We start from the raw sequence: 22,205 nt of genomic DNA, 5'->3' as shown, positions 1-22,205 counted from the left end.
ATGCATGGCCATAAAGTATGCTCTAATTCACATCAAGTTATCATTCAACAACAACATCACAAAAAGCAAGTGATCAAGTGTTATCCAATTTGTGCCAATGTATGTAGTGAAAAAGGCGAAAACTAGCCCCATGCAAGGACTAGGGAAAAGTATCAAACTATCTAGTTAACATATGGCCATAGTTAAAAAAGGCTAGTATGCCATGATAGCTTATGATATATATATTTCTACAGCTACTAATCCATTAAGATATAACAAAAAATATCCTTCTAGCATAAAACATAATAGCAATGTCAATGTATTAAAGGTTATATTCTAAATCATTCATTTTGGTATGTAGATAAATTTGGAGCTTCCTAGTATCCTTAAATTTGATAATAATAGGCTTCCATAAGAGGAACACTTGTTGATGAATATACACACTATAAAGTACTAGTGGAACTTCCAAAAAATGATTATGGTGTGAAATACATTATAAAAATTCATGCCTCGCATATCCAAGGCCATTCAATCTACTATAATGGGATGCAAGAATATCATCTGAGTTACCAAAGTTTATCTACCAGTACTAAGAGCATGGTAATGATGCCAAGTAAGCATGATGCAGACAATAAGTACATGCCAGTTAGTAGTGATGTTGATGGAGAAACACATCATAGATAAAGTGGATCTTGATCGTATGGGAAACACATTGACTAATGAGACCAATAAAAGATATATACATATTTAGATACCCAAGAATAGGGATCATGTATGATAGGCTAGGATAGGAATTGAACTCGCTTGAGCACACACATGCTATTCATAGGAATATGATTGTGACTATGCATGTTTTGAAGGGGCACTAGTAACGGCCATAATCTACAGTGCTAAACTCTATTCTCCAAAATTGAAAGATCGGCCGGCAATGGACAATTATATGGTGAATCCTTAAAGATGGAAAAATGGTCGATTAACTCTCCAACACCATACTTGGAATTTTGCATTCGTCCTCCCAAAAATCCAGAATGATGACATCTCTACGTTTTTTATTTCAACAAAAATATGCACGGGTAGAGAAAAGTGTGCATGATTAGTCATTGGTGAAGAGATGAAGTGTTACTGTGATGTAAAGGTTATGTAGTCATAGTCCATGCAACTTGAGATTGTTGTGAGGGAAATCACCATTAACTAGATGATTAGGCAAGTAAAACAATTGTATGCACAAGCATTTAGCATATTTAGTTATTGGAGAAGTGATTGATACTACAGAGGAGCAATATCTATTACGAGTGGATTCAACAGAAAGGATGCTTGTACCACTAAATCTTGCTACCTCAAAAATGCTAGGTCAATACGTAGTGAATGCCAATTTCATATAAGAATGTTACAAGCTAGAGTGCCAAAAACTTCGACCATATAAACCTCTATCCACTAGAATAAAGTTCTGATTGTCTGCCTATTTTTCACATTCAACCGAACGGTGCATTGGTAAAGCTTACATTTTTTATAGCATAGGTATAATGTTCAAGTATTATCAACATATTTTTATGAAAAGGTGAGTGATATGATTCATTGAGCTCACAAACACAAGTTTTGGGTGGCAAGATTAGACCCCCTAAAAATATGGTGGGTTCGGTCAGAAAACATTGTCCACATTAGCCTCAATATTAGCCTCAACATGCGTGAACGCTAGTGTTTCTTTTTGTGGAACATGATTAGTGTTTCTTTTCGTGAGGAGAAATTTTACCGACCTAGTGTGTAAAGGACCAAACTTGTCTTGGTTAGATCTAGGGCTTCGATGGATCTCCATAATTGCTGGATGACCGTAGAACGATATCATTGAATATTTCTCTCGTATCGTGCACCTCCTCTGACGTCCTATAAATAGGTACGTCCCCGCCCGTCTTCATTGCAATTTTAGCGTGAGACCAGCAAGCTGCTTGCGTTAGCATAATCACCGATTAGCTCCCATCAACAGCCACTTACGACGAGCAAGCATGGCCCGATATTCATCCGTTCTTCAGCTGGCCGCCGCCGCCGTGTTCGTCCAGGTGGTCTTCTTCGTCGCGACGGCGTCTCTGCCCGCAGCACTCGCAGGTAGTGTGTAAAATATGCTTTTACAAACTGCGTTGGTGTCTTGGCATGATTATAGATCAAGTTAACGTTGAACATTATGTCGACCTTTATTTCGCACATGCAGACGATAATATTAATGGCAGCGTCTTCCAATGGTGCATCCTGAAAGACGGCTTAAGCGACGACGCCATGCAGTCGGTCATGGAGTGGGCCTGCTCCAACGGAGCCAATTGCACGCCAATAATGCCTGGGAACCCGTGCTACGTTCCCACGGACCTCCACTCCCACGCGAATTACGCCGTAAACGACTATTATCAAAGCATGAAACCCCATGGAGCCACCTGCGACTTCCAGGGAGCCGCCATGCTCATTTCATCCAATCCCAGCCGTATGCTATAATATCTCCTAATGCAGCTCGTTGTTAATCTTCATATATCCTCCAGTTGTCCTGTCATTTCACCTTCTACATAAATAAAGTTGCTTTTGCTTTTTTCTATGCGTTTGATATCTTTATATATCGGAGCTTTACTAACTTGACACATGTTTGTTCTTCTCGGATGCTTTTGATACAGCTAATGATCAATGCAACTACCCGGCCTCCGCGTCGACCTAGCACCCCAACTCTGACTTACGAGCATGACTTGTTTAGCTTTGGTTAATGCTCGTCGCCCTTTGTTATTTTATCCACTTGTTTGGAATTGTAATCATTGGCTATTGGCTATTGACGTTGAAGCCAATTTACTTACTTCTCACTAGTGTATTCTTTTGATCAACTCAATGGAAATGCTTTTCATGGCCACCTCCTCTACCTAATGTGAGTATTGCTTCAAGTGCATCCGTAACAGTAATTCTCTCTTGGTGTCCAATCTAAAGGATGTGCGATCTTCTCTCTCTTGCCAAGTGATGTCATTTGGGTTTACGAATGTGCTAGTAAACATGAAAGAAGATAATAAAATGCCCACTTTGTCTGTATGAAAATCCCTAGGGTTGTAGATGGTTAGCAATGTAATGGTCAAAACAAGTGCAAGATTATCACATGGCAAGTAATTTGTCATTTATTTTCTTAAAAGGTATTTATACATGTTACATTGTGTTGGTCTCCTTCTTTACATTGAATGTTTCTTTTTTAGAAAAATAGTATTAATATACAATAATAACCATAGAACCTCCAACTTTTGAGGAAAGTTCTTATAGTAACAGAGATCATCTACAAACACTTTTTAATCATCATAAGTAGGAGTATTTTCTTTATAGGTATATCCTTCAAGGTGTTTCATCATAGCTTTGGCTATCTCCAAGCTCCTTGCAATTATAGAGAGAAGTCCTAAACCATTCTTAGACATACCAAAAACAACCTCATTTCTAGCATTCTAAATATGATGTAAAATGGTTAAACAAACTTGCCATGATTCTCTAGTAACATAGCTTGTTTGACACAAAACCCATTTAACAAGCCAATTGGATTCATAGCCTCAAGAAGCTTAGACCACACATGATTAACTTCAAGAAAAGACAAAAAAGGGTATATTACATCTTCATCTTACATTTTCATAAACATACATCATGGAGATGAGTTAACACTATAGTTGTATCCTTAGAGAGTTAATTTAATAGCAATTTCTAGAGAAAGATATTAAGTGTAGCAAAGGAGTGACCGCCTCAAGGAGAATGACTCATAAATATCTTGGAATATCACATGGATTTAGAGGAAGTGTTTTTTATTTTTATTTCCAATTATCGATTAGGTTTCAGGCAACATGTGACTACAAGACTTTGAGTTTGCCCCTAACATGAAATAACTTGTCAAGAGGAGACAAGGGTTTCACAGAGCATAGGGGAGAGTTACTAAGGTGAGCTGGTGCATGATAATGATAGCCCAATGTTGATCATCAAATAGGCACTTCAATGAATATAAGTTTATTCAAATGACCTTGTTCTAAGTGGACTTCAAACCAATATCACCCTCCTCTTTAGTAGAGATGACCTACTTCTAGGAAATTGTTTATTGTTGTTCTTTTTGGGCAATATTTTACACTCATATATATATTAGCTCTCTTGTGCAAAGACTAGTCATTGAAAAATCTAGTTTTTATTATCCTCAAGTTGTTAGCAAGAAATTGACTCTCTTAATTGGTCATTTTTATGGTCACACGACAAACAACATCAATTGTATACAAAATTCTAGAAGTAGATGGTCTCTATATGATGCTAGGAGGCATATTACACGGTGGATTCTGTAAGTTTTACGGTGGATTCCGTAAACTTTTATTAATGGGGCTCATACACAAAGTGGAATCTTTGTGCGAGAAGTCGATGGGGACACCTATCATTTTCGGGTGTTTTGTTAATTTAGTGTGTACATGGGTGATTCCATAGCGGGTGATTCCGCAAAATACATATTTAAATTAATAAACGTTTATGAGTTTAGAGTGCGCACTCGTGATAAAATAAGGTTAGGATTGATTTCTAACCAATTAATTTATTTATGTAGCTGAAAACTGCTAGGTATTCACTTTTGTCGGTTTAATTGTATTATTTTACTAACGATTGTTTATGCTTCGGTTGATGTATAGAGATAGCAGCGGTGGCAGTGGAAAGCATTGGAGGATAGCGTGTATCCAAATTATCGACAATATTTTGATGGGCTCATACCTTAGGCATGGCGCCTATATTTTGTCGTGCTTATTTATCAAGACACTTGATATTTATTTATTATTTTTGTATGCGCATGGACGCATGATTTATATATTTGTATTTGGACACTATATTTGGGTATGCCTGACTTCTTGGGCACCCATTAGCTTTATTTCTATTTGGCACAAAAGCAAACTCAAAAGCTAAAGCGTGCTATTTTGTAAATTGGGCTATTATTTGAGCTTGAAGATGATTAATACATAAAATATATGCTTTGTGGAGCACTCACACAAGGCATGGGGGGACATTGCACCCAATTGGTCTCTTGTTCATGTCGTGCAAGCTTTCTACATTGATTTGTGTGCAAAAAGTAGAGTTCTTTTGTTCTTGGGGACCTTCTAACGCTCACTACGTGCGCTTACAGCATCCAATCTACGTACCACTATTAAGGACGAGGGTGATATTGGTTCAAAGTCATCTTCCTAGAACTTTTCAATCAATCCCATCTTGTATTTCACCGACACTAAGTTCAAGCTTCTATCTTTGTAAACATTCTGATGCAAGAAATCAAGCTTCCACAATGGCTTTTCTAAAGAGAGATAGTGAGAGTCACACACACACACACATAGATAGCTCTTGTTTCCTTTGTTCTCGTCATCATTATTGTGTTTTTCTTCCTTATAACCCATGCGGTGTGCTTTTTCCTCCAATTTTCATTTGCAAGAAAGAATGTGTGCAAGGGAGAAAAGACTTCTTAGAATAATTTGTGACATCTTGGACCTTGACCCAGAAATGTCACTTACAACTGCAATTTACAATTGAACTCTTGAAACTACAATCGAAGTCTCGAATCATTTTCCTCAACATAATGACTTCTTCCTATTTCTATTAATATATTATTAACATGATATTAAATTATTGTGCAAAGCCTCTTCTCACACTATGCACACCTTAGGCATGGAGTGCTTAGTTTTAATTGATGAAGAGTGGCGTGCTTCATATGCTTATTATGGTGAGAATTCTCTCTCTGTCTCTCTCTCTCTCTCTCTCAAATACACACTAATATTGTAGTATCAAGTACTACATTCTTGGACATCTTGTGTCTATAAAGAGATTAAGCATCTAAAGGATTGGCATAAAATATGCTATAAGGTAAGGCTCTCCTTGATGTGCAATATCTCTTACTTTTGTTATGTTGATCATCTCACTACCTTGCTTCTACTCATCTAATATTTTGATGTGAAAATCCATGCTAGCAACTACATGCATTAAATCTCTCTCATCTTCTTTGTAGGGGAGGTATATTTTCAAGGGTCTCTACCTTGTAGAGCATTGTCAATGGGCTTTAAGCAATGTAGAGATAGTGTTGAGGCCGCTAAATCCTTAACATGCCTTGATCAACACATGAGGAATGTAGATAGAAATGAACACATGAAAACCAACACATGAGGAAACTAGCTAAATGACCCCATATGTAGATAGATGAGAACATTGTTAATAATAACAATGTTACCTTTTATTGATTAATATTATTTTTATGAATTATTTTTCATGGCCAAAATAATCAAAATATGCTCATGGATGAAATGGTAGTAGACTTAGTGACTACACCACCACTATTCCGTCCCTCACCTATAAAGGATGACCGACATAGTGATATATTCACCATGAGAAAGGTGATGATGCATGACTACAGTAAAAGAAACCTACACGAGCATAATCATACCTGTGTAGTACATAGAATCAACCAATCTACTTATAGCATGTAAGATCTATTTCTCACTTCTTTATGTATATTTCCATGCCATGTTGCTACTCTTGGGCAACACAAGTAATCTTACATTAGCACAATCTATGCTTTGAATTATTTTGACTATGTATATATATGCGTTTTGTATGAATTTTTGTTCAATAATTGAAAAATATAGATTTATTGAGGAAGAAATAAAAATTAATCAGTTGCGGACTTATGTGACTTGCAAAGTTGCAGACTTGCAGAACTTAGTCGATTTAACTGACTTGCAGAACTTGACCTGAAGATACTTGCTGAACTTGATTAATTGGGTGTGACCTGGAGTTTGTGGCTTGCAGGATTGTAGAACTTAGGTAACTAAGCTTAATTGATTAAGCTTAAAGCTTAATAAGCATAAACGGCGCAGATGGTGAGGGGGGGGGGGGGCGTTTTTTGATGACGTCGCGAAAAATTCGGAGGTCCTCAGAGACCTCGCATTGAGAATTGGAAGCTTAAAGCTTCTTAAACCTTTCTAAGCTTTAATGCTTAAATCTTGAAAAGTATGAAATTGATGACTTATCTCTGTTTATCCACGACTTGATGAAGGAGATTTGGAAGTGGTCCTCTGTCGCTGTAGCCCGGTACTTCGCGATCCAATAACAGAAACAGGGGTTCTTGATCGCCAGAAGTCTGCTTGTATCGACGGTTCGCGACGAGATTGACCGTAGAGCCCGATCATTCCAGAAGCTCCGCCTTCGCACGAGATGGGTAGCGATTTGAAGCTCTTGATCTCAGCTCCGCTCTGATACCACTGGTGCGCAGATCGGACACTGTATGCTCACGTAGTGAATGCTGGAAGGTCCCCAAGAACAATGAACTCTACTTTTTGCACAAGTTACAAGGTAAAAAGCATGAAGGACAAGAGTAAGAAACCAATTGGGTGCAATCTCCCCCCATGCCTTGTGCGAGCACTCCACAAAGCATGTATTTTATGTATATTTCATCTTCATGCTCAATAATAGCCCAATTTACAAAAATATAGCAAGCTTTTAGCTTTTTGAGTTTGCTTTAACACAAAAATAAGAATAAAGCTAATGGACGGTGCCCAAAGAGTCTGGCACGCCCAATACAATGTCCAAATAGAAATAACATAACCGTGCGCCCATGCGCATACAAAACAATAATAAATAATCGATGCCTCAATAAATAGGCATGACAAAATATAGGCGTGGCGCCTATCAAAATATAATCCATAAATCGAATACTCTCTATTCTCCAATGCTTTCCTCCGCTACTGCTGCTATCTCTACACATCAACTGAAGCATTCACAATCGTTAGTAAAATAATACAATTAAACAGACAAAAGTGAATACCTAGCAGTCTTCAGCTACATAAATAAATCAATTGGTTAGAAATAAATCCTAACCTTAATTTATTACGAGTGTGCACTCTAAACTCATAAACGTTTATTAATTTAATATGCATTTTGCACAATCACCCGACACCCATGTACACACTAAATTAATGAAACACCCGAAAAGGACATGCGTCCCCATCAACTTCTTGCACAAAGAATCCACTTTGTGTATGAGCCCCGGTCATCAAAGTTTACGGAATCCACCGTAAAACCTCACGGAATCCACCGTGGAATATGCCTCCTGGCATCAATAAGAGAAAGCAGGGCTATTTCCAAAAGAAAGGAAAATGGAAACTACTTTTCCATTTTATGATGCAGAGAGGATTCTGTGAGTCACCAAAGCAATGTGAGGATAAGATTTAATGACCTTATGTTGGGCAAGAGCACAATGGCTTGATAGAAGAGAAACATGAAGGTGGAGGGGCTCATCCTGGAGGAGTTGATAGCTATTCTATTTCCCACAAGAATCACAACCAAACCTTAAGAATGCCTGAAGAAAACAATATCTCAGTGTCACTGCGCACACACACTTTGCAACTTGAATCCTCGACTGGTCAACCTACCTTTCTAGTAGAGCCTCGCACCATGACAACTACAGAAAGAAGATTGATGAGAACACACAGTGCAACTTGAAAAAGAGAAGCTTGCACTTTAATCTCAAGCTTTAGATCTTGAGAAGCAATGCTTTAAATGGCAAAGTCTAAGCACCATGAAAGAGAGAGTGTTTGTGAGAAAGAAGAAGAATGGCAATTGTTGGGTGATGTCATGGTGATGCAGGGTGACCATACTGAATAAGGACGTAACCTTATGAAAGAACAACTACTAGTAAGAGGTTGCTTGTTGAGCTTATGCTTTGGGTGGCCGTCGAACTTCTAGTGGCACTAGAGATTATGGTGGCATGAGTGCAGCTAGATCACCAGCGTTAATCTAATCGACTTGATACACCTAGCGTAAAAAATAGTCATTGCCATCGACAATATGGCGATGAGTGTGAGTAGGATGCTGTCGTGGTTGGCTGATGCTCATCCTATGCATCATTGTAGTGAGCTGCTTCCAAGCATTCCAAGCCGTATACTCAGTTGCCTCTAATTGCATCAACCAATCTGATGTGTGCATTAGTGATGTGGACGAGACAACAACTTCCTGAAATAAAGGATGGTGATATGTCTATTTGGAGATTAAAATTTTGGCACAACTATGACGGCATTTAGAATGCTTTGATGACAGAATTGATAAGAAGGATGGCGAAAGCTATTTGATTATAGGTTTAAACATTTATGTTTTATCCTTTAAAAAAAGCTAAGGTTTGAAAAGCCTTAGGATTTTATAAAAAAGCTAAAAGCACAACGTGTGAAGATGGAAGAAGAAAAACTATATAATGGGGACACAATGAGAGCCTTAGAGCCATCAATTCAAGGGAGAGAGGCTAGAGGTTGAGCTTGAATCCCTCACCTCCTTGAAGATCTCACTTCAAATTCAAGAGTGTAGGCTTGAGGTGGAGCTTGTATCCCTTTCCTTCTTCAAAGTTTGCCATCACATTTAGGAGTGAAGGATTGAGGTTCGAGCTCCAAGCCCCTCGCCTACATTCAAGTATCCGTTGCAAGTGGTTTATGAAGATTGGCTTGAGTTGAGCTGTAAGATTCTCACCTACTTTTGAAGATTTTCATCAAATTCCATGAAGTGGCTTCTGAGTCCAGCTATGAGCTCCTTGCCCTCTTCGAATTTCTCATCATCAATTCTATAAGAGTGGGTTGAGTTTTGTGCCACGAATCCCATGCAACATCAAGATAATTAAGACTATTGTATAGAAGAGAAGCACCACGCTTGATTTGAGGAATGGTTTACTTATTTTTGACTTTATTGTTGTAATAACTAGGGCTGAAGCCTATTTGGTCAGTGTGTATGCTCTATCTATGTGTCAGTGCTGCTTCTCGGGTGATTCATATGACTACACCGATGTAAACAGAGGTTTCCAAATGTCTTGTATTGCTCTAGAATGCCTTTTGAGCTTTGATCAAGCTCTATCTTGGTTGGTATTTGATTGAAATTGGTCTATAGTGGCATGCTTTGTGACAGTCATTATGCTTATGTTCCATGCTTGACCCTTCAATACATGCTTTGATATGTATGTTAGAAATACATGCTAGTTATATTGTTTATATTTGATTGCCACTTGGAACTTAATTTGGGCTTTTATTTGCATACTTTGGATCTCTTGGACTCAATGGAAAAGAGAGACTGCATAATTGTTGAAGTTGTAAATCATGAGTTCATGTTTGCCTTATCTGTGAATTGTCATTATCATTCATGCCAACAAAGGGTTTTCCTTTTGAATAGATTGTGGTGGTAGATGTGGATAAAGTAATTGTAGTAAGCAAGCAACCATTGCTTGAACGAGTATGTTAGAGCTTGAGTGCAAGAGATGAAAGACCAAGATGGCATGAAATTTTCAATAACAAGAATACCTTTAGAGTGGTGGATGTTAACCCCTCTATTCTATAGTCAAGTGAGGTATTAGAGCTATCTCTATTCCCTTCTTGCTTATAGTTTCTTCATGGTATTAGAGCCTGATATGCTCTGTGACATTTGTCAAGTAAAAATATTATAGATGTATTGTTGAAGAAGCATGTATAGAGAAAAAGGGGCTAGCAATGGAGTTCAACAATTGGTGAGAATTGAGTGACCAAGTGTTGACTCATGTTTATGCTCCAACCTCCACAACGAGTGATCTTTTTGAGCCACCTTGTCTAGATCAATGATGGTAACCTAGCACCATTAATTAGTGCTCCGAAATCCCTCCAATATGTAAAGAGTCGTGTAATATATGATCAAAGCCTCCAACTTTGTCTTTCATTGGCTTGGTTAGTAAGCTAACTAAATTTCGAGTTGGCAGCTTATTAAACACTTCTTGTGCTTTTGCAAGCAAGCTAAGTTCAACGCACATATCTACCAGTACAATGCCACGACTACTATATCATGTGTATTTCTTAGCCCTTCTATGCCACTTCTATGCATCCACATGCCTTGAAGATGCAACCAAAAGTGACTAAATAAGCCCCATCTTGTGTACCTTGGTATGTATCTTTTTTCCCTTCTTTGATACAAGCTTTCATAATGCAATTATCTATATACACATAGAGCTAGGCAACACCAACACAGATGTCCTTTTTAAGAAACCTTATCTTGATGATATCTATATGCATCATGCTGCCTCAATGGAGGTCTTACAAAGCTTCTTTGGCTTCATAGCTAATTCGGTGGAAAACATGCAAACCCCTACTAGCCATTACTAAAACCTCTTCTTCCACATTGTCTTTCATGTGCTACATATCCTTATTCTTCTAATCCCCACTAAAATCAATAGATTGCATGCTATCCTTTTTCCTATAAGATTTGCTAATGTGAATGGTTCCTAATCTATAAGAGAGCTAATTCATATTCAAAGAACCACATAGAAGCTTGAAGAAGAATTCAAATAAAATAAAAGTATGTTCTACACAATGCATACTAGATTTTCTATACAAATGTACTTGTGTGTCCACACTTGCACTTCAATTTCTCCAGACACGATATGTACATGTGGACTAATGTATTGCATCTTACTCTCACACCTGTACAGATTGCCCCAAAGACCTTGTACCCTAGTTCTTATCCTAAGGTACTTGAAGGTGTGTGTACAAATGCATCTACAATGTGTGAAAGTATTTGAACTCTTGTCCAAGAATTGTGCAAATTTGGCCTTATATATTACCTAAGTGCATAAGGTAATCATCTACTTCAATATGTCTAAGTAATCGAGTGGATAAGGTGTTCTCTTAGTAAAATGCTATGAGCCATAATGACATGGGATGGCCATTTTCTAGCTTGCCATCCTAGACCTAGCTTATCCTCAAACCAACCCACATCCCAATCCCATCCACTTATAAGAGCCCACATCCCCATTCCTATTCCCATTCCCAAAACCATCCACATCACTATGCTATGAGCACTAAGTAGTAGAGTGTGATGGTGGTATAGTGTCTAAGTATTATATAATCATGTGCTAATGCTACCTAGAGTGATTCATGAGTGCCTAATGTGGCCTAAATTGTTGAGTGAGGTTATTGTCATAAAAAAATGAAGTTCTCAATGTGGTCAAAGGGTGCCTCGTGATCAAGGGTAAGAGACTGGAGATGGTAAAGTAAGTTGAAATAAGGTGCATGATTGTGCAACTACATTTTCGTAGAGTTCACGCAAGGGCTGCAGAACACGGGGTTCAAGATACAACAAGAGAAGAGGCTAATAGGAAGAACTCAAATATTTGATGCCAAAGTTCACTATATTTCTTGTCAAGAGAGTTAAATGCAGTCCATGTTCAGAAAAAGCTGAAGTATCTCATAAACTGTTTTGCATTCCGATGTATGATCTCAGTTACGTTAAACAGAATAATGGCATTAACTAATAATCCAGTTCTGAGGAAAAGTGATGAGTTCTGGCAGAGGGCAGATTGACATTTAGATCTGATGCAGCTGATACTGCTATTTCAGAAAATGATGCTGCTGAGGAAACACCTGAAGATACTCAACTAGTTGTGGATACTGAACCTGTTGATGAAAATACCCCTGTTGAAGGAGAGAGTTAGTAGCTTAGGCATTAGGTACAGCTGTAAGGACCTGCTGTTGTCGTAGATTCTGCATTTTGGAATTATCTGGAGAGGACACAATGGTAGGTCCAGATTGTCACACAAAGTAGAAATTCATAAGGCATGTGCCTCTTTCAAGAGGGGAACAAGCTTGTTCTGAGAATGCAGGGCCGCTGTGTCATCACAGCCGCCAATATGCTTTCCACCAATAAACACGCTGGGAACTGTTCTCTGGTGAATCCATTCAGCTAGAGTTGCCTGTATGTTAGCCCAATCACTTTCCTGATCAAGCTCAACAACCTTGGTCTTTGCAATGAGGGATGCCAAAAGGTCCTTTACACGCTTGCAATATGGGCAATATGTCTTGCTGCATCATGCAACCAACAAAACATCCGGCAAAACATTGCTAGCCTTTCTACCTTACACTAATCGCCAGGTGCTGCACTTCTTGGGAAAATGGAGTTCCTCCAATTCTGCGGCGATCAATCTTCCTGCTAGTCTCTCCTCCTCCTTTGCCATGTCGAGGAAGGCACAGTCCTACGAGCTTAACCGTGGTTATTACTGCTGTAGATCGATCTTCTCCTTCTACAAGACCTTTCATCTACCTATCTCAGACGGTAAAAGAATCCCTGGGCTGAAACGTAACGTATAAGAAGCAATGACCACCTAGTGCATCTAGCTCAAGAGTTGGATTATCAAAGCAAGCTTTTGTCAGTGAATCCCATGAAAAGGGTGTCCAAAAAAATCAGTTGCGGTACTGCGTCTTCTTGAGGTTCTATGTCTGAGAAGGGCCAATCCTTTGGAGTTCCACCCTCCAATCAAGTGCAAGTTGAGATTCATGAGGAAAAAAAAAACATGCTAGAGTCGCTGTCGGGGAAGGTGATGCATCAATCACCTAGTAGACATCCTCCAATATGGAATAGAGTCGTGTGCAGAGATCACCAATCCTCCCCCAGTCGTCTTCTCAGTCTTTTTGCTCTTCTGAGTCAGCGTGATTTCTTTCGATGATGTTTGAAGGCAGAGAGTGATTTCTTTTGATCAAACGATCCATCTCTTCATGAAAATAGAAACAAGAAATCAGTAAAAAAAACTCTTTCTCCTATCGCTCTGAGTGTTATTGTCCCCCGTGCATGAATTCGTTCATCCTCCCCAAAAACAACCTGCTTTCCTATTGCTTTTTCCCTCCAAAAGCAGTTCAAAACCAAATTAGTTTTCCCTTCTCCTCTTTTTAGCTGAGCGAGGATTAAAAAAACTCCTCTTAGCCAAGATAGTTTCTTTACACCCTTAAGAGATCTATACACCAACATTGATTTTGACCTTGAGGATTATGTTTAAAGTCATGCATTACCCCTTTGACAGTCAGCTTTACAATGAGTAATCTGCACATAGACTTCGACTTCGGCCTTGAAAATTGGATGGCAAAATACTGCCTTGGTGCTTCACTAATGCTTTGCTCGCTTAAGCAGCTTTTGAGAGACTTCCTTCAACTCTATGTCGTGGGAACTTTTGAACTTAGATGATCGCTTCCACAAACCTTCCTTTGATTCCATAATTCCCTGCACTTTTCTTAGAGATCATCATTGAAATTATCAACTTGATAATGTCCTTTGGCATCAGTTTTTCATATTTTTCTAACACACACACATCATGCATCCAAACAGAATCACACACACACACTAACGGAATATATACATTGGATGCGGATTATCGTAATGCATCACACACACCATGAATCACCTAGAAAATAACACAAATGCACAACAAAAGAAATGGAGGTGTTTACGGCTCGGATGCGTAGCAGCAGGACATCCACCCCCTCTAAACCTGTGCATCCTCGAGATGAGCCAACTATCCAGGATCATTCAAATCCACAAACAGGTCGAGTCCATCTTTTGTTTCTAGTAGACCTGTTTCTCCATCAGCTTCATCATTCATATACTCTGCTTCTTCTGCTTGTCTTTCTTCTACCTGCTCTTCTTCTATCAATGCTTCAAGTGCATATTCTTCATCTTCTCTTCTCTTGAAAATCTTGACTCGTTTTCCAGCAATGGGCACCCTCAATACTGTTCCATCTAATTCAGCCAACTCATAGGTACCATTGTCAAAAGCATGTTTCACCTCATACGGTCCAAACCATCTTTGAACCATTTTTCTCATGCTACTATGCTGATTCTCTAGATTACTGTCATAGACTAGAACCCAAACTCCTTCTTTTATGGCTCTAGGCCTCAAGCGATGCCTTAAATCAAACCTGTCCTTGTTTCTGAGTCGGGCTGCCTTCAAACGATCAATTGCTAGCTGCACATCTTCTGTCCTTCTCTCTAGTTGACGAATCCGAAGAGCTAGAAGCTCTTCCCTTGATAAATTCTCATGCCACGGAAGAACACTCCAAGTGAGAGTACAAATTTCTGTAGGCATGACAGGTTTTTACCCATACATCAACTCTGTAGGCATGTATCCAGTAGTCACACTATGTGTAGAGCGATCAGCCCACAGCACAAAAGGTAGTAATCTCGGCCAATCCCCAATCCGACCTCTACAAGATTTTGCCAATGCTTTAACTATCGGCGGATGTCCTCTTTCACTCTTGCCATTTTCCTCTGGATTATAGGCAGTAGTAAGAGCCAATTTAATCCTAAGCCGTGAGAAAAATTCTCTAGCTTCATCTGCATCTAGCTCTCCACGATCAGCTGTAATCTTGCCTATACATCCATACCTGCAAAATATTTCTTCCAACAAGAATTTACATACTGTAGTGGTGGTCTTTGTCCGCAAAGATCTGCCTTCAACATAGTTTGTAAGATCCTCCCTAGCCAAGACAAGATATATCATCTGCCAAAGTCCCACTGGCAAAGTAACCAAGTCTACCACCCACTTATAATGCATACATAGTGGATAAGTCGGATACAACTCATCACGATGTCGCACTAAAGAGTAAAGCTGGCAGTCCCTGCAAGTCTCCACAAAGTGAGAAACATCTTTATACATCCCTTTCCACCAGTATCTTTCTTTGATTTTCTCATAGGTAGCCCACACACCTCTATGTCCAGCCCATGAGCTCTCATGAAACTCTCACATAATCTATATCTGCATCGCTACATCACAAACTACTCTCAAGGGCAAGCCTCCTCTCTTCTTTGGATGCTTCCAAAGAAAACCATCTTTCAAGAAATACCCATAAGCCTTCCTTCTGATTTTCTTGAATTTATCATCTGTCCAATCAGCTCTTCGAGTTAATGAACTTAGATACTGTCCAATTTGCAGCCACTCGTCAACATAAAGTTTTTCAATAAAGGCTTCAACAGTACATGACAATCATGAACAAGGACAGAAGCTGCAAACTCTGTCTCATCTTCTTCTGCAAGCATTGACTCCTCATCCTCATATCTCGCTCTAGATAGCATGTCACCAACTCGATTATCTTTCCCTTCTATGTGTCAAAATTCTAAATTCAATGATTTGATATAGGCAATCCATCGGAGCATCGCTATATCTGGAGTCAAGTAGCTAGTAATCATACCAAGCAAAGGCAAACAATCTGTTTCCACAACAACTGAAGCTCCAATAAAATACCCTTTGTCACACTTCAGTGCAGTGACTACTCCCCACAACTCTCTTTTAATCTGTGGATATCTCCTTTGCCGCTCATTAAGAACTTTAGCTCCAAAGCGGATTGCATACCTATTTCCATCATCATCATCCTGTCCCACTGCCCAACCTATGCCAATAGGGCTAGTATCAATTGTCAACATGATCGGCCGTCCACACTGATAATCCGCCTTGCAAAGAGTAGGAGCTGATTGCAACAGCTTCTTGAGTTTACGCATGGCTTTCGAATGCTTCTCATCCCAATGAAATTTTTGCCCCTTTCAAAGTAGCTGATAGAGAACATCTGCTATATGAGCAAAATGAGGAATCCAAATCATGTAAAATACACAAGCTCCCACAAATCTCCGCATCTCTGAAGTAGTCAAGCAATACTCTGCAATCCTGCTTATGGCATCCACCTTTGTAGGTGAAGGCTTCCTGCTATAATATCCAACCATATGCCCAACTATGATGACTTCATTAACACCAAAGACAGATTTCAGCCCTGAAAGAGTAAAATTTACCTCCTCTAATCGTGTCAATATTTGATCACAAGCAACCAAGTGGTTAGCCACAAACTGTCTACATCCATGCAAATCAAGACTTTCATTCTTTTCTTCTTCTGCACAACCCTTAATAGGCACATCATCTAGAAAAGGCATGGTATACTACGGAATATAGTCTCGTAGAACTCTATGCATAGCATTCATCATATGAGCAACTGAGTTTGTGGCACCTTGAGGCAAGGTACACATCCTCACAAGACCAATAGGTGTCCGCATAGTAGTAATATCTCTGCTTTCCAAGGAAAGCTGAAACTGATCATAACCTGAATACAAGTCACCTAGAGAATAGATGGCTCGTCCTGTAAAAGCCTCAGCAAATTCATCCACAACTGGACCTGTTCCCACATTCCTTATTGTCACTTTGTTCACGGGCTGCATATCTTAAATAAATCTCAAAGTACCATTCTTCTTTGGTACAGTAAACCACCTGTTAGAATAGGGTGCAGAAGAGGGTTCCAAAATCCCCATCTTAATCTTCTCATTCAGCAACTCTATCAGCTTTGGCAAGTGTGCTTTAGGCACAGGTATAGGACGTATATTCCATGGTACATGAGGAATAGTGAAGATGACCATAGGTGCAACCAATTCGGGGCTAATGCAGCCAATTTCATGTGGAAAGAAAGCAAATGCCTTACCATGACGTCCAAGCATCTCTCTAAAACATTCTTTTTCCATTGGAAGCAAGAAATCATCATTTCCAATCTTCAATTCTGCAAGAGTTTCAGCTGTAAATTTATGTCCAATATTTGCAGGATCTCTCAACATAGGCTGCTTCATAGCTTTTTCAATCTGCTCATCACTATCAGGAGGAAGCGGCCCTGCAACTGGCTTAACCTTCTTATCAACTGTTTTATACTTCGTATCAACCTTGGCATCATTCAAGCACTCTTTTCTTTGCTGCAATTTCTGCAAATTTTCAGCAACTCTCAACTCTGTTGGCTGAAAAATTTCAGCCCTTTGCTCTATGGACTGCATGGGTGCAGCATGAAACTCTGTATGCTGAAATTTTTCAGCATTCAACTCTGTTTGCTGAATGGATTCAGCCCTCGGCTCTATGGACTGCATGGGTGCAGCCTCATACTCCATATGCTGAATTTTTCCAGCATTTAACTCTGTTGGCTGAATGATTTCAGCCCTCTGCAACTCTGTTAGCTGATCAAGATCAGCCATAAATTCAGTTTGCTGAGTTTTCTCAGCCTCTAACTCTGCTTTCAGTATAAAACCAAAAATTTTCTGAAACATATCCAAGGTTTGCACATGTATGATCTTTGAACCCTTACATACATCAGTTTTCAGCATCACTCCCATCTCAAACAATGTATCTGCATAAGACATCCCTTCATACAATCCATTTACATGCTCTTCTGCTTGCAAAATACCTGCATTCTTCAATTCTTTCTCCTTACGACCAATGTACTGCTTGGCAGCTCTAGGCAAATCTGAAATTTTCTGATAACTCACTGAACTATCTGAAGAAAAACCAACAAAATTATTGGAGAAAGACTGGCTGCCAGGAGGCGAGATCTCCTCTTTTCTCCACTCCGTACCACTGGCGTCTCGCAAGACAGTGGTACCTAATGAAAATCCAACTCCTTCGCAGGTAGTGGTGTCTCCCGCAAGGAGTCCCTGTTTCTCGGATGATTTACCCCAACAGTCATAAACTGAACAGCTCGCATACCATCTTTACTGCGTATCCGTGCATAAGCTGACCCGTCATCCATCACTTTCGTTTCCATTCTTGCTTCTGTAATGAAAGGCTGTCCAAGAATAATCGGATAAGAGCAAGAATCCTAAACAAAGCAATGATAATCCTCTTCAACATTACCAATAGAAATTCTGATACTCGAACAAGCAGCATACATATCACCAGAAGTATTATTGGCGGCTCTAGTTTTCAGCATCACTCCCATCTCAAACAATGTATCTGCATAAGACATCCCTTCATACAATCCATCTACATGCTCTTCTGCTTGCAAAATACCTGCATTCTTCAATTCTTTCTCCTTACGACCAATGTACTGCTTGGCAGCTCTAGGCAAATCTGAAATTTTCTGATAACTCACTGAACTATCTGAAGAAAAACCAACAAAATTATTGGAGAAAGACTGGCTGCCAGGAGGCGAGATCTCCTCTTTTCTCCACTCCCTACCACTGGCATCTCGCAAGACAGTGGTACCTAATGAAAATCCAACTCCTTCGCAGGTAGTGGTGTCTCCCGCAAGGAGTCCCTGTTTCTCGGATGATTTACCCCAACAGTCATAAACTGAACAGCTCGCATACCATCTTTACTGCGTATCCGTGCATAAGCTGACCCGTCATCCATCACTTTCGTTTCCATTCTTGCTTCTGTAATGAAAGGCTGTCCAAGAATAATCGGATAAGAGCAAGAATCCTAAACAAAGCAATGATAATCCTCTTCAACATTACCAATAGAAATTCTGATACTCGAACAAGCAGCATACATATCACCAGAAGTATTATTGGCGGCTCTCATGCGCCAGCCATGCTCTGCATCCATAGGCCACTTGCCACTCTCATAAACACCTCGAGCAATAAGATTAATCTAAGAACCATGATCGACTAAAGCGATCAAAGGAATTTGTTTCTCTCCAATCCTTACCACCGTCTCAGTGGTTGCTCTAGCCCAATGACTTCGTGAAAAATGGCTGGGAGGAATGAGAATAGGGATATCATCATCTTCATACTGCATAGGTTGAACTATTTTCTCCAATTGCGGATTAACAGAAGCATTCTCAACCATCACTGCATCATCATGCTCTTCCCCAAGAGCTTCATGCCTCAATCCCTATAAAGCAGGTTCCTCCATCGCATGTCGTTTCCTTCGCAGAAGATCCTGCATCTAATCCTGTATTTCTCTTCTAGCAATCCCAAGAGCTTCTCCAACAGTAAAAGTAACTTCACTATTCAAAATTATTTCATGAAAAATCTTACTCATATCCGTCTGCATATCAAGGTCTGACAAGAGCTTGAATCTTGGCTCCTTTCTTGGTTGCCTCTTTTCTTTCATCTGCTTGTCTCCCATAGGTTGTTCAGGACCTGATTGAGCTGGAGAACTTGACATAGGTGGAGCTCTAACAGGTAGTGAAACAAAGTCACCCGCTCTAGTCTTTTTGGAGGTGTTGGGACCCTCCTCATCTATTCTTCTCTTTTCCTCAACCATGGCATCTAAACCCTGTGTTTTAGCCATATAAGCAAAAATAGAATACCTGTCAACAGGAGAATCCCATCCCGTTTCTCCTTGGATGCTGGAGCCCACACAAGTCATAGTAGATGCTTGAACTTTCCCTCTTCTCGCTATCTCCAAGGCAGAGGACCATAAAGCAGAGTCTCCATATGATTTCTGCTCAAGCTGGACTCCATAAGCTGAAGCATCTCCTCTAACACTCACATAAGCTGATCGCGCAGCCATATCATCAACAAGCTTCTTCATGCCTCCCTTACCGAAGTTCGTGTCAAGAGGAGTGCCACTCTCTGTCAGCCATATCTTCCCATCTTGTCCCCAGAACACTACATTCTTCTTACGCGCTTCCTGAAAAGCATCACAATCTCTGCAGTGTTGGTGCTCTGTACTATTGCACCAAATACATCGTCTCCCTTTTCTTTGACCAGCTGGAAAAGCAGTCGTTGGAGCAGGTGCTACAGCAGGTATACTGACATAAGTTGCTCCTTTAACTTACCAACTTCAGCTTTGACTGCTTCAATCGTCAAATCTGTCAAGCCTTTAATAACATCATCTACAGATAAGGGCACTGGAGCAGCAGAAACTAGTGGATTCACAGCAGGAGGAGTAGGCTTAGGCAAAGAAGTTGCAACAGGGGTAGAAGAAGAAGTCTCCAAGGATTTTTCAGAAACTGATCTTGTATTATGATGCAATCGTACTCTCCTGCGCTGTCGAAGGGTTTCAAAAGCAATGTCGCAACTTCAGAAGTCCTTGATAAATTTCAGGATAGAAAATCAAGCAAGAGAACGAAGTCAAATCTGTTATGACAATAAATTCTTCCTGTGATGTTGATCAGTTGAGAAGATAAAAAAATGTACATGATCATATAGAATTCTTTGTATTGAATGAACCATCTTCAAAAACATAAAAGAGTTCTGATAATATATATCTTATGTGTCTCTCTTTTTCTGCATTGCTGTCAGAATAATCAATGTGTTTTGGTGATGGAGTAGATGGAATGAAAAAGTGGCATATGGAGAGCCCTTGTAGAGTTGAGATACTTGTACCAAAAATAGGAGATGTAAAGCTTTGACCAGTAGAACTTAAGAATGATCAATAACTGTTTGTATTGGTACCAATGACAGGGCTCAAGCAACTAAATACCCTAAAAAATGATACTCAGCATGCTACTGTTCCACCTACTAACAAAGATCTTATTTGTTGAAGCAATCAGACCCATATGACTATGAAGCTTTCCATATAATGCTGAAGTACTCCTGATTCCTCAGATTCCAAAATTGTTCACATATTTATGCTTCTGATTCCAAACTGTATTTTGAGGGCTTTAAGACACCAATGTAGGGCAGAGAACGATAGCGCTCAGCAAAATCCATTCCATCCGTTTAATTTATGCATCCAGATTGATTCCCGTAGTCCAAAGTACTCGCGATACACACTTTTGTAGGAGCTCCATTTTCTTCAAATTGTTCAGAATTCATCTGTGTAGAGGCCTTCGAGCTTTTTGCATCTGGAATATACTGGATCAATATGATAAGTACTGGCCCCCTTTCGATTCAAAAGAGTGGGAATCCTTAACTCAACCTCCCTCAACGTATGCCGCTTAATGTTCTTTGGTTGGATATACTATCCGTTACGGTAATCTAGAAGCTTTTCATGCTTTTTATGATGCTTCGAATCACAACGATGACAATTCATGCCTTTCCCATTCGATTTCTATCATTAATGTCTACCACAAAAATGAGACCTTGTGTGATTTGGAAATGGCGTCTCCAAAAGAAAACGAATCAGTGTTTCGGCTCACAGTCTCCACAAAGGACGAATCGGTGTCTCGGCCCACAGTCTCCACAGTAAAACCATTCGTAAAGATCATCGTCCTTTTTCGCCAAGCTTCCTTTCCCCATAACGAAAGATATCCTCCTTTCACTCTGTCATCCTTTCTCTTTCCCCTCCAAAACAGAATTCCACTGAACTAGTAGATAAAGAATTGATAGGCGTGCTTTTCAATGACTTAGGATTTGCAGAACAATCCACCTCCAAAGCTTGGTTCTCTCTTTCACCATCATAGTTTATGAAACTGTCCAATATGCAGTCCATAAGCAGAGATCCACCCTGGTTAGCTTCTTCCTCTCGATTGGCCCGTTCTTTGATGATGTATCTTGTCACAGCTTCCTCTGTCGAAGCACAAATTCAGCTTCCCACTTCATCTTCTTGAACGAGGCATGCATCAATAATTGCATGTAATCGCACACCCCTTCACAACGGTCTGACTAGTGCTATCTTCATTTTCATCCTCAACGATCATGCCTTGTCCTTCCTGCGTTTCTTCCGCCTTAGTCTTTTTTTTTTTTCGTCCAGCCTAGAGTACCGTCTATTTCCCTCCCTTTTT

At 39.7% G+C, this 22,205-nt stretch overlaps 1 pseudogene; it reads right to left on the bottom strand.

Moving 5' to 3' along the window:
• Window positions 1–12,577: 12,577 nt before the first annotated feature.
• On the bottom strand, window positions 12,578–12,982 carry LOC148039948 (glutaredoxin pseudogene; annotated as a pseudogene).
• Between the last annotated feature and the right edge of the window lie 9,223 nt (window positions 12,983–22,205).

The sequence above is a fragment of the Lygodium microphyllum genome, chromosome 2 (genome assembly GCF_053477565.2).
Source record: "Lygodium microphyllum isolate KBCC chromosome 2, Lygodium_microphyllum_v1.1.10, whole genome shotgun sequence".
Lineage (NCBI taxonomy): Eukaryota > Viridiplantae > Streptophyta > Polypodiopsida > Schizaeales > Lygodiaceae > Lygodium > Lygodium microphyllum.
The sequence above is the reverse complement of the archived record's forward strand: the minus strand, read 5'-3'. Positions and strand labels throughout refer to the sequence as shown.